Consider the following 12,658-nt stretch of genomic DNA (forward strand, 5'->3'; position numbering starts at 1 on the left):
CAACATCATGGGTACACCAATCAGTTTGGCTGGGGGTCAGAGAGAACATATGTCTGTAGGATTGCAGAACTTGCCTGCAATCCTGTTGCTGATGTTCAGTGAGGCTGCCACAAAAGACAACACCATCAACTGATCCATCATCAGGATTCTGAGTGAGCAGGTCTGGGAGAGGGTCACTCTCTTCCTCCTGTCCCTCATCTGTGGCCATGAGCAAGCTCATGTCCTTCCTGTCAACATATGCCTTGAGCCTGTTAACATGGAGCACTCTGAGAGGGCTCCTGGGAGTTCCAAGGTCCACCAAGTAGGTAACCTCTCCCTTTTGCTCAATGATGGTGTGGGGCCCAGACCATTTGTCTTTCAGAGCTGCTGGGGCCACTGGCTCCAGCACCCACACCTTCTGTCCTGGCTGGTACACAGTCAGAACAGCCTTTTGGTCATGCCAAGCTTTTTGAAGTTCTTGGCTGGCCTCAAGGTTTTTAGATGCCTTTTCCATATACTCAGCCATCCTGGAGCGGAGACCAAGTACATAGTCCACTATGTTGGTTGCAGGCTTTTTGAGAGGTCTCTCCCATCCTTCCTTCACCAAACACAGGGGTCCTCTTACAGGATGTCCATACAGAAGCTCAAAAGGGCTGTAGCCAACCCCCTTCTGTGGGACCTCTCTGTAAGCAAACAAGAGGCAGGGGATCAGGACATCCCATCTTCTCCTAAGAGTTTCAGGTAGTCCATGAATCATCCCTTTGAGGGTCCTGTTGAATCTCTCAACAAGCCCATTGCATTGTGGGTGGTAGGGTGTGGTGAACTTGTAGTTCACACCACACTCCTTCCACATTGCAGTCAGATATCCTGACATGAAGTTTGTACCTCTGTCAGAAACGACCTCCTTAGGGAAACCCACTCTGGAGAACACTCCAACTAGGGCTCTTGCCACTACAGGTGCTGTAGTGGTCCTAAGGGGAATAGCTTCAGGATACCTGGTGGCATGATCCACTACCACCAGTATAAACTTGTGCCCTGATGCTGTCTGGGGTTCCATTGGACCAACAATGTCAATCCCCACTCTTTCAAAGGGAACCCCCACCACAGGTAGTGGTATGAGGGGGGCCTTTGTTGTGCCACCTGACTTACCACTGGCTTGGCAAGTGACACAGGAGCGACAAAACTCCTTGGTATTCTCATTCATATGGGGCCAGTGAAAGTGTGAGACAAGCCTGTCCCAAGTCTTTGTCTGACCTAAATGACCTGCAAGGGGAATCTCATGGGCCAAGGTGAGAAGGAAACCTCTCAGAGACAAGGGGATGACCAGCCTCCTGGTTGCACCAGGCTTGGGGTCTCTTGACTCAGAGTACAGGAGTCCATCTTCCCAGTATACCCTGTGGGCACCTGTGGCATTCCCTGCAGCCTCAGCAGCAGCCTGCTGTCTGAGGGGTTCAAGGGAAGGGCAGCTCAACTGTTCCTTCCCCAGGTCTGCTCTGGAGGGTCCCCCTGAGCCCAGAAACTCAACTTGATCAAGTTCAAGCTCTTTAGGCTCAGTTTCCCTCAGTTCTTCCAGATCAGCCTCCTCAGAGACTTGATCCTCAACCTGGGGCAAGGGGGAAGGCAAAGCCTTACCCTTACTGCTCTTCTTCTTGGAAGGTGTCTGGTCCATCATTTCAGGATCCAGCACCTGTTCAGTGGGGCATTTTCTGGCCTGTGGCCTAGTCACAGCAAGCACATGTGCTGGCAAGCCTAACATTTCCATGTGAGTCCTCTGCTCCACTTCTGACCATTGTGATGACTCCAAATCATTGCCCAACAAACAATCAACTGGGAGGTCTGAACTGACTACAACTTTCTTTTGTCCCTTCACTCCACCCCAGGAGAAAGCCACAATTGCCACACTATGACTAGTAGTGACATTGCTGGCATTGGTCACCAGGAAATCAGTACCTGGCATGATCTGTCCAGGGTCCACAAAGTTAGGTGTCACCATGGTGACACTGGCACAAGTGTCCCTATAGGCCTGAGCCATTTTGCCATTTATCAAAGGTGTCTGCCTGTATTTGGCCAAAGTATTGGGACTTATCTCAGGGGACATATCCATATCCCCTGTACAGACAAGGACAGCCTGAGTGAGTGTGCCAACTAAGTTGTCAGACCCCTCAGTACCCAAGGTTAACCCAACTAATGCCTTGGGAGGTACACTACCACTACTGACTGTACTAGGGGGTGCAGTTGCCTTAGGGGCTGTAGTGGCAGGAGTTTGTCCTCCTCTTTTGGTGCACTCACTAAACCAGTGAGATTTACTTTTACAGTACTGGCACCACCTTTTCGACTGGCCTTCTTGAGTCTTCTTCTTCTGGGAAGCCTGACCCCCACCCTCTTTGGTTTGTTGGGGACCTGGTGAAGACTTCTGGTCATTTTGCTCATTCTTAACATTACCCTTCTGGTCTGCTTTCTTCTGACCACCCTGGTTCTGGTTCTGGTTCTGCTTGATCCTTGTCCTGACCCATTTGTCTGCCTTCTTTCCCAATTCTTGGGGAGAGGTCAGATCTGAATCAACAAGGTGCTGGTGCAACAACTGGTTCTGACAATTGTTTAAAATTTGTTCTCTCATCATTAGATTATACAATCCTGTGTAATCTGTAACCTTGCTACCCAGCAACCAGCCCTCCAAAGCCTTAGTGGCACAATCCACAAAGTCAGACCAGTCCTGAGACTGAGTTTTCTGGGTGTCTCTGAACAGCAACCTGTACTGCTCAGTGGTTAAACCAAACCCATAAACCAGTGTATTCTTCAGGACCTGGTAATTGTTAGCATCCTCTACTCTTGTAGTGAGGAGCTTATCTCTACCTTTACCATCAAAGGAGAGCCACAGTATAGCTGCCCACTGACTCTGGGGAATGCACTGCACAGTGCAGGCCCTCTCCAGAGCAGCCATCCATTTCTGGATATCATCCCCTTGCTTAAAGGGGGGCACTATCTTAGTCAGGTGTTTAGTATCTAAACCCTTCTCTCTATCTCTTGGGAGATTGCTGCCACCAGTGGGAGCTAGCCCACTCATCTGCTGCTCTCTAGCAAAGGCAAGCTTCTCTTTGGCCAGGGCAAGTTCTTCCCTTTCAATCCTCAGTTCAGCTTGTCTCATTCTAGCTTCATGCTCTTTTCTCTGAGGGGAAGTAAATCTCCTCTGTGGAGGATTCCTTCTCCCCTGAGAAGAGGCATTAGAGTGCAGAGATCTATTGGAGTCCCTAGAAAGAGATCTATCTCTCCTAACTCCAAGGTTAGGCCCACTTCGGGTTAGTACTGGGGGTCCCCCAGATCCTAGCCCAAGTAAGTCTAAGTTGGCCCTGGTTAGCCTTCTGACTACCTCAAGACCTTTGTCTACCTCATCCCCAGAGAGTTCCTCCTGATCCTCCTCCTCCTCAACTGCAGTAGCAGTGTTGGGGAGGTCTGGATCCCCAGAGGTCCCCTCTAAGGCTGGCATGTTCTCATGTAACTGAGAAAGCTTTCTGGCATCATATGTCTCTAAGAGACCTATCAGAAAGGGAATGGTGGGGTTAGACCCCTGCTTCAGTTTTCTGGAGACACAGATCTGTCTCATCTCCTGGAAACTGAGAGCTGCATATCTTGAAGTGACCTGTGGAGGGTCAACACTGACCAGGGGAGTCTCAGTAGAATCTCCCTGGGTAGACATGCTTTTCTAGTGAGGTGTAAGTGGTGCACTTACCTACACTATATGTTTGCCTACTGATCCCTTGCTAGAGTTGTAGTTTAGGGTGTGCTAGGCCCTAGGAGCTACAACAGCTGGTTCAGTAGAACTCAGAGTATTCTAAGCTAAGTTATATGTACCTTTAGTACTTATGTGATCTTTCACAAGATATTCTTAGGGCATGTGTGGTAAAACAACAGCAAGCTCAAATCCCAACCGCTGCTCACCAATGTGAGAAGTTGGCCTGATGTGCAGTGTTCACTATTCTAGTGATCACTATATATCAGTCCAAACAACCCTTATTGATGATTGGTTGTAAGTCAACCTTATAGACCAGCTATCCTAGTAGCATGGATACGAGCAGTCTAAGGCTAAGACTCTAGAGGGCGTGTTAAGCCAGCTGTTTTACCATCACATTACCCCTTGAACACCCAGTGAAAGGACACCACACAAGTGTTATGAAAATAAACAATGTATTTATTAGAATCACAACAACCCTGTACTCTTTATGAGGACAGGGTGCTAGGCACACAACAAAACTCTTACGAAAATACTTAAGTTAGCACGTTATACACAAATGCCCTAGGGGCACGAAAAACCATATACTTAAAAAGTGGAATGCGAAATTACTAGCAGGTAAGTACAGTACTAATAGGCTTTGGAATCGCTAGGACTTGACTATAGAATCCTTAGATTACTTCTAGGAGACCTAGGGGACTCGGGTGCAGAGTGTGCACTCTCACGCGGGATGCGGGACAAAGTCTATGGAAGCTAGTAAAGGCAAAGTTAGTGTTCACGGGCGAACCCGACCTGGTAGGAAGAAAACGACAGTGGATCCTGACCCTAGGATAGTGAGGCTATGCTGGGACACCGAAGTGCCGAAGTTACCTAGCCCAGGGGCTGCAGCTGCATAGGTCTGAAAAGACGTCGGGGATCTCGTTGCCGGACCAGGAGCCTGGAAGAAGGAAGTTGCTGGCAGGCGACCAGTGAAGGAAAGTTTGTTGGATCCAAGCCTGGATCGAGGAAGAAGAAACCTGAAAGCAGAGGGGACCAAGTTCTTGAATCACTAGCCAGTGATTAAGTGGGCACCAGGATGGCACCGGGCGAAGTCACCTCGACTAGGTGAGTGGGCGACGCTGGCTCTGCAGATCTCACGGACCAGGAGGCGTTGTCGGCGACCAGGATGGAGAGGCGAGCTGTCCCACGATGGATGAAGCTGTCGGCGTCGAAGTTACCCAGGATTGGGCAACAAGCCTTGGCTAATTCAAGCCCACGCGGTGGACTCAAAATGGCGTCTTGAGTGGACCAGGAGGGTCCGGGGGGCTCCTCTTTTGGAAGGGAGCAAGGGCCAGCCTGGAGCAACCAGACCAGCAGCAGAAATGTCGTCGGGCGTCGTTCAGAAGGCCACAAGCCAGCGGGCTAGTAGCCAAACAACGCGGTGAGCAGCAAAAAGCAGAAGTGCCCCACGCAGATCGTGGAGATGCTGGGAGGCTGCACTTCGGTGCTGGAGCTGCTCAGGGTCGGGGCTTCTCGGACCCCAAAGCACTCACCAGGAAATTACTTGGCGGGCTTGCTGGAAAGAAGTCGTGCAGTCTTGAAGATGGCCGGTCCCTCGAGGTCTCGTCACACCCACGAATCTCAGCGTGACTGATGATGCAGGTAGAGGTCAGAGGTGCCAGGGAAGCCGGTTCTCGTCGAGCTGGGCAGTCTTGATCCGGAGGAGAGACTTGCAGCAGACCGCAGTGTTCTTAAGATGGTGCCTGCGGATGCAGGGTGACTACTCCTTAGTCACAAGGGAGAAATCTTAGGAAGAAGTCTTGAGTTCCTTTTGTGGAAAGTAGTTTCAGGATTCAAAGATGATCTGATCTGGAAGGGGGCCAGTTCCTACCTTTATCCTGTAAAAAGGGGCTGGCACGCGACTAAGTCCTGCCCTAGGGGTGGGACTAGGAGGGGGGTGGTTACACCCACTTCCTTGGCGGGCTTTTCCCCAGCACAGGGTCTGGAGTGACCCTGGAACTGGTTCCAGCCAGCCTATGCACAGTGAGCACCGGGGTGCCACGTGCAGTCACCTTCCTCTAAAGCCCTGCCTACCTACAATACACAAAACCCTGTCTGGGACGGTGCTGGCACCGCCCCTGGCAGGAAACCCTTTGTCCTTATCTCCTGCTCTGGGAGGACTCCCAGCAGCAGGAGGGCAGACTTGTGTCTCGGTGGCAGCATCCATTTTGTGGAGCTGAGGCTCTGTTTGACTTTAACCGGGGTTAGGGGTTACATACATGTCGTGTCCCTCTAGAAGGGTGGAATGCTAACCCCGTCGCCAGAATTGGCGAGGGGTTAGTATTCCAATTCGTATGACACCTTACTCGACATGTTTTGATAAAGCGATACCAGAGTTGGCATATAACCGCGAGGATTATAATGCACTTAAGAGTATATGGTATGCGATATCATGGAAACGGCTAAGGGATGGATCCCGAAAGCCGCAGACAGGCTCAGCTCATGCCAGAGCACCATCTCACACGATTCCAAGCACTCTGCCTTCAGGATTGTTAAGGCCTGCTATAGGAGTGACTGATAGGAGATCTGTGTGTCCATTTTAGGGTTAGATATAGGTATACTATATCTAAAGCAAAGGGTGATTACACCACCTTGCCCCAGCTGTCAAGCAGCCAGTTGTGTCAGTTTAGTTAGTCAGCCCAGGGGTGGCATAATACATGCTTCAGCCCCTGGGAGACTTCTGGGTACACCTCAGCCCTGGGTACAGGGACTTGGAGAGGGCCCAGTGCCAATTCAGTACCTGAGTACAATTTGGATAGAGAGAACAGCTAGGCTGTGGGTCTGATTAGCAGGCCCACAGCCAGGGAAAGTCGTAAACCAGTGCAGCAAAAAGCAAAAATCTGGGTGAGCATAGGATTGCAGACCCTACTCTCCTACATGAGGGCTAACTCGATGCATTTCAAGACAAACGACTGGGCGGTGTCATAATACCAATCCATAGCCCCAAGTGCCCACGCTGCTGCCACCAGCTTGCATCTTAGGGTATGCTGGTGTATAATGATTCAATATCTATCGTCACTAGATACTGATTCCTAGGATCAAATTCCACCGTTTTTAAGATATTCAATTAATCAGTCGTGTCTTGCACAGTTGAAGGCTGATTAATAACTGATTCCCTCAGAAAGAAATCAGAAAATTAGGACAGGGGCTCTAATACTGATCGAATACCCGAGACAATCGGGCGGCCGGAGGTTGGGCGTTGGGGTTTGTGAATCATCGGCAAGATGTAGAATGCCGGTACCCTCGGTTTTTGATTGATCAAGAAATCTGCTTCCTTATATGTAATCCACTTTTTCTCCAACGCATCCACCACCCAGGCCTTGGTGGTCTCTTGTAAACCTTGTGTGGGGTCCCTCATCAATGGATGGTAGTTAGTGCGGGACCCCAACAACCTAAGCACCTCTGCCTCGTAGTCACTGGTATTAAGTACTACTACAGCACCGCCCTTATCGTCTGATTTAATTGTAATGAGCGTATTGTCCTGTAGAGATTTTATAGCTAACCAATCATCTTTGGTCATATTATTTTGACGGGCCTGTGCCGAAGACTACTCAAGGTCCTCTATGTCAAGTAGTACCCGCTGCTCAAACACAGCTACCTCAGGGCCAACTGAAGTACTGGGCAGATAAAAGCTAGCAAATCAGTGGAAAACACGGACTGGGTTTTCCTGTCTTTGCACTGGAAAATGTATAAATTTTAATCTTTCTCATTAACTCATACATTTCTGTCCAACAATTAAACGAATCATGGCGTGGAGTCGGAACAAAGCCCAAACTCTTGTTCAGCACTCTAGATTCATCCCAGGACAGTGCGTAACTAGACAGATTCACCACAATATCATTGTGCTGGGCACAGCGTGCAGCAGCTCCAGAAGGTTCTACAGATTTGTTCTGCCTCGGCTGCGCATGATGCGGGGAGAGTACGTCTGCCATTTTGGCATGTTGGTTGCTCTGCCCCTGCCTCTGCCTCTCAGAGCCGGGCCCCCGCCACCCTGATTCCCCCTGTGGGGTTGCCCTAAAAAAGACCTCAACAAAGCGCCAAGATCCTCGTTAGATCTTGTGTCCGGGGTGAATCTAACTCTATTCTGATTGGATGTTGTAGCCTGTTGTTCTCCTTCCTCTTCCTCTTCGCTACTGGTGTTGTCAAATGTCCAATTGGACAAGGTTCATCTTGTCTGTCTACCACCACCCCTCTGTTGGTTCTGATGGTAAACCTGCTCAGTTGTTGTCTGGTAGTATCTGTCTTCTACATACGGGTATGCCCACTCGGGTGTGAAACGGTCCAAATTCCTTGTTAAACCTTTGATTTTCTGGTTTACCATGTAGGTCTTATATTCCAGTAAATCACCCTGTATTCTCGCTAGTTGTTCTTTAGCGTCTGTGATCGTGCTGTCCCTTTTAATAGTGTCTTTGAGTTCAAGTATCTCAGTGAGCAACTCCTCACTCAGTCTCTTGGCGGTGGTAATAATGAGAACCAACCAGTCCCGCGTGCACTTATTCGCTATGTAGCTCCAATCCACACGGAACTGTTTGTCCTCTAAAAAGATTTTAGGCTCAATCCTTACCAACAGACTGGGTGGGGCCGCTCCAAACCGAAGATATTCTGTCATAAGCGCCCCATGAAGGGCAATACGGACCTGTCTCTCCTTTGTGTTAGATAGTTTTTCCCTCTCTTCTCTGGCCGTTAGATTGGAAGTTAATGGCGCAACAGGCAGGAGCGAAGTACCTGACAGAATAAGTGCTATTTCCTCATCGGTGAAGGCATGGCAATTCCTGTCCATATCACTAGCAATACCACCCCTTTGGCCAGTTTATCAAAATGTAGGGGAATGAAGCTCCTGTGCTCAAAACTGAGCAGAGGGAGTGCTCAAAACTGAGCAGAGGGACCGCGTGAAGAGGCACAGGGTGTGTGATTCACTGCTGGCGCAATCAAACAATATTTCCTTTTGTCTTTTATTCTTTTTAAACTTTTTTAAAGAAATGCTCTCAGGGCTTGGCCGCCATACTTAAATCATCAATATAATAGGAGCTAAAGGGGGAACAAAAGGACAACCAGCCCCCCACTCACTGCACTCAAAATCAATCAAAGGGCTGTCCCTCTATAGATACAACAAAAATGTTAATTCTAGCACGAGGGGGGTATTATAACCTCATCCACGACTCCCTCTAGGTTTCTACTGGTCGCTATGCTGTGGTGTATCCTAATTCAAGAATAAACTACCATCAAAGACCCACCCATAAATCAGCCGATAATCACCGCCCTTATCGGCTGATTTAATTGTAATGAGCTTATTGTCCTGTAGAGATTTTATAGCTAACGAATCATCTTTGCTCATATTATTTTGATGGGCCTGTGCCGAAGACTGCTCAAGGCCTCTATGTCACGTAGTATCCGATGCTCATACACCGCGACCTCAGGGCCAACTGAAGTACTGGGCGGACAAAAGCTCGACGGTCTCCGCAAATCAGTGGAAAACATGGACTGGGTTTCCCTGTCTTTGCCACTGAAAAATTTATGAATTTTAATCTTTCTCATTAACTCATACATTTCTGTCCGACAATTAAACAAATCATGGCGTGGAGTCGGAACAAAGCCCAAACCCTTGTTCAGCACTCTAGAGTCATCCCGGGACAGTGTGTAACTAGACAGATTCACCACAATATCATTGTCATAGTGCTGGGCACAGCGCGCAGCAGCTCCAGAAGGTTCTACTGATGTGTTCTGCCTCGGCTGCGCATGTTGTGGGGAGAGTATGTCTGCCATGTTGGTATGTGGGTTGCTCTGCATCTACCTCTGCCTCTCAGAGCTGGGCACTCGCCACCCAGATTCCCCCTGTGGGGTTGCCCTAACAAAGACCTCAACAAATCGCCAAGGTCCTCGTTAGATCTTGTGTCCGGGGTCAATCTGACTCTATTCTGATTGGATGTTGTAGCCTGTTGTTCTCCTTGCTCTTTCTCTTCGCTACTGTTGTGGTCAAATGTCCAATTGGACAGGGTTCGTCTTGTCTGTCTATGACCACCCCTCTGTTGGTTCTGATGGTGAACCTCCTCAGTTGTTGTCTGGTAGTATCTGTCTTCTACATACGGGTATGCCCACTCGTGTGTGAAACGTCCAAATTCCTTGTTAAACCTTTGATTTTCTGGTTTACCGTGTAGGTCTTATATTCCAGTAAATCACCCTGTATTCTCGCTAGTTGTTCTTTAGCGTCTGTGATCGTGCTGTCTCTTTTAATAGTCTCTCGAGTTCAAGTATCTCAGTGAGCAATTCCTCACTCAGTCTGTGGGTTTGCTGGCGAGTACCAGTCAGCATCCCCCTTGGTGTTGCAACCGTGAGGTGCTTTCTTTCCTTCCCACACTTTTTTCAGTTAATGGATGGGTCTTTGATGGTAGTTTATTCTTGAATTAGAATACACCACAGTATAGCGACCAGTAGTTCCTAGAGGGAGTTGTGGATGAGGTTATAATACGCCCCTCGTGCTGGAATTAGAATATTTGTTGTATCTATCCAGGGACAGCCCTTTGATTGATTTTGTGTATGTGTTTTGAAGACAGCATGTGTGCAGGACTGAATGGGTGGATGAGTGTGTGTATGGGTGTGTTAGTGATTGAATGACTGTCTCAATAGTATCTTTATGAGTAACTACATATGTTTTAATCTAGTATATGTGAGTATTGATGTATATAAGTGATTATATGTGAGAGTGAGAGATTGGAAGAGTTCCGATATAAATAAGTATGTGTTTCTATAAGTGATTGTTTAAGAGAGTAAGTATGTGTACATTTCTGTAAAAGTAAGTGTAGTTGTGTGTGTATAGCTGTATATGGAAATAAATGGATGTTTATTTGCATGTGTGAGTATGTGTGTGAGTAACTCTATGGATGAGTGTCGGTGTGTAACAGGATGTGTAGGTGTATGAGCACAAATGATGAGTGAGTACATGTTTGAGTGACTATATAGAACTGTTGATGAATGAGTGGATGTGTATGTAGGTGGAGGAATTACAGAATAGGTTGTTGTAACTGGTATTGGAATCTCCATTTTTTTTTAAATTTTAGTTTCTATTTTTGAATGTGTGTATCAAAGGTTATATTACGCCGAGAGGAGGTCTGCCACTCTTTCACAAGGATGATGTCATCAGTGATGTCATCAGTGATGTCATTTGAGATGTCATCAGTGATGTCATGTGTGATGTCACTGACCATAAATATGTGTTGCAGAGAGGTGTTCTGAGGCCATGCTCCTTTTTACACCTCTCTGCAATGCAGCCCCCTGGCGCGTTTTCAGAGGGGGAACTAATTCCCCTTGCCTATTGGGGGGTCCCTGGGGGCCAACTAGCCCACCAGGAACCTCCAGTATGCGCCAGCGGGCTGCGTTGCAGAGAGGTGTAATAAGGCCACGCCCCTTTTTACACCTCTTTGCAAGGCAGCCCCAGGCCTGTTTGCAGAGGGGGAACTAAGTTCCCTTGCATACTGGGGGTCCCTGGGGGCCAACTAGACCACCAGGAACCTCAAGTATGCACCAGGGGGCTGTGTTGCAGAGAGGTGTTCTGAGGCCATGCCCCTTTTTACACCTCTCTGCAATGCAGTCCCTGGCGCATTTGCAGAGGGGGAACTAATTCCCCTTGCATATTGGGAGTCCCTGGGAGCCAACTAGCCCACCAGGAACCTCCAGTATGCGCCAGGGGACTGCATTGCAGAGAGGTGTAAAAAGGGGTGTGGCCTCATTACACCTCTCTGCAACACAGACCCCTGGTGGGTTTGCAGAGGGGGAACTAATTCCCCTTGAATACTAGGGGTCCTTGGGGGCCAACTAGCCCACCAGAAACCTCCAGTATTCGCCAGGGGGCTGTGTCTAATAGAGGTGTAAAAAGGGGCGTGGCCTCTTTACACATCTCTGCAAGGCAGCCCACCGGTGCGTTTGCAGAGGGGAAACTAATTCCCCTTCAATACTGGGGATCCCTGGGGGCCAACTAGCCCACCAGGAACCTCCAGTATGGGAAACAACCTTTACAGCACAACTTTTACAACGCACTACCATTACAACAGAACTTTTACAACGCAAGATCCATTACATCGCATGCCATTACAACGCAACCATTACAATGCATGACACTACAACGCATACCATTACAACGCATTTCATTACAATGCAGTCATTACAACGCATACCATTACAACGCATACCATTACAACGCATGGTACCCTTACACTATCCAAAACGTACCCTACTGTTGCACCCCCTGGTGTTAGAATAGTAATTTTTACCCCTATACTATCCAATACTTACAATACATGCAATGTAAATTGTATGCGTTGTAATGGTATGCGTTGTAAAGGATTTTGCATTGTAAAAAATGCGTTGTAAAGGTATGTGTTGTAAAAGTGTGTGTTGTAACGTCATACATCCTCCAGTATGCGCCAGGGGGCTGCGTTGCAGAGAGGTGTAAAAAGGGGCGTGGCCTCTTTTCACGTCTCTGCAAGGCAAGCCCCCTGGTGCGTAATCAGAGGGGGAACTAATTCCCCTTGAATACTGGGTGTCCCTGGGGGCCAACTAGCCCACCAGGAACCTCCAGTATTCGCTAGGGGGCTGCGTTACAGAGAGGTGTAAAAAGGGGCATGGCCTCTTTACACGTCTCTGCAAGGCAGCCCCCTGGCGCAAACTGGAGGTTCCTGGTGGGCTACTTGGCACCCAGGGACCCCCAGTATTCAAGGGGAATTATTTCCCCCTCTGCAAACGCGCCAGGGGGCGCGTTTGCAGAGTGGTGCCTTAAATTTTGGGGGGGTATCGGCAGGGTACGCGTACCATATCCGTATCCCATGATTTTTTAAAAAAAATAAAAAATGTTTTGGGGCCTTGGGGGTCCTTTTGGGACCCCCTAAGCAGGCCTAGAGGGTCAGGGTGTTTCTACCCTGC

This window comes from Lissotriton helveticus, chromosome 9, assembly GCF_964261635.1.
Source record: "Lissotriton helveticus chromosome 9, aLisHel1.1, whole genome shotgun sequence".
NCBI classification, from domain to species: Eukaryota; Metazoa; Chordata; class Amphibia; order Caudata; family Salamandridae; genus Lissotriton; species Lissotriton helveticus.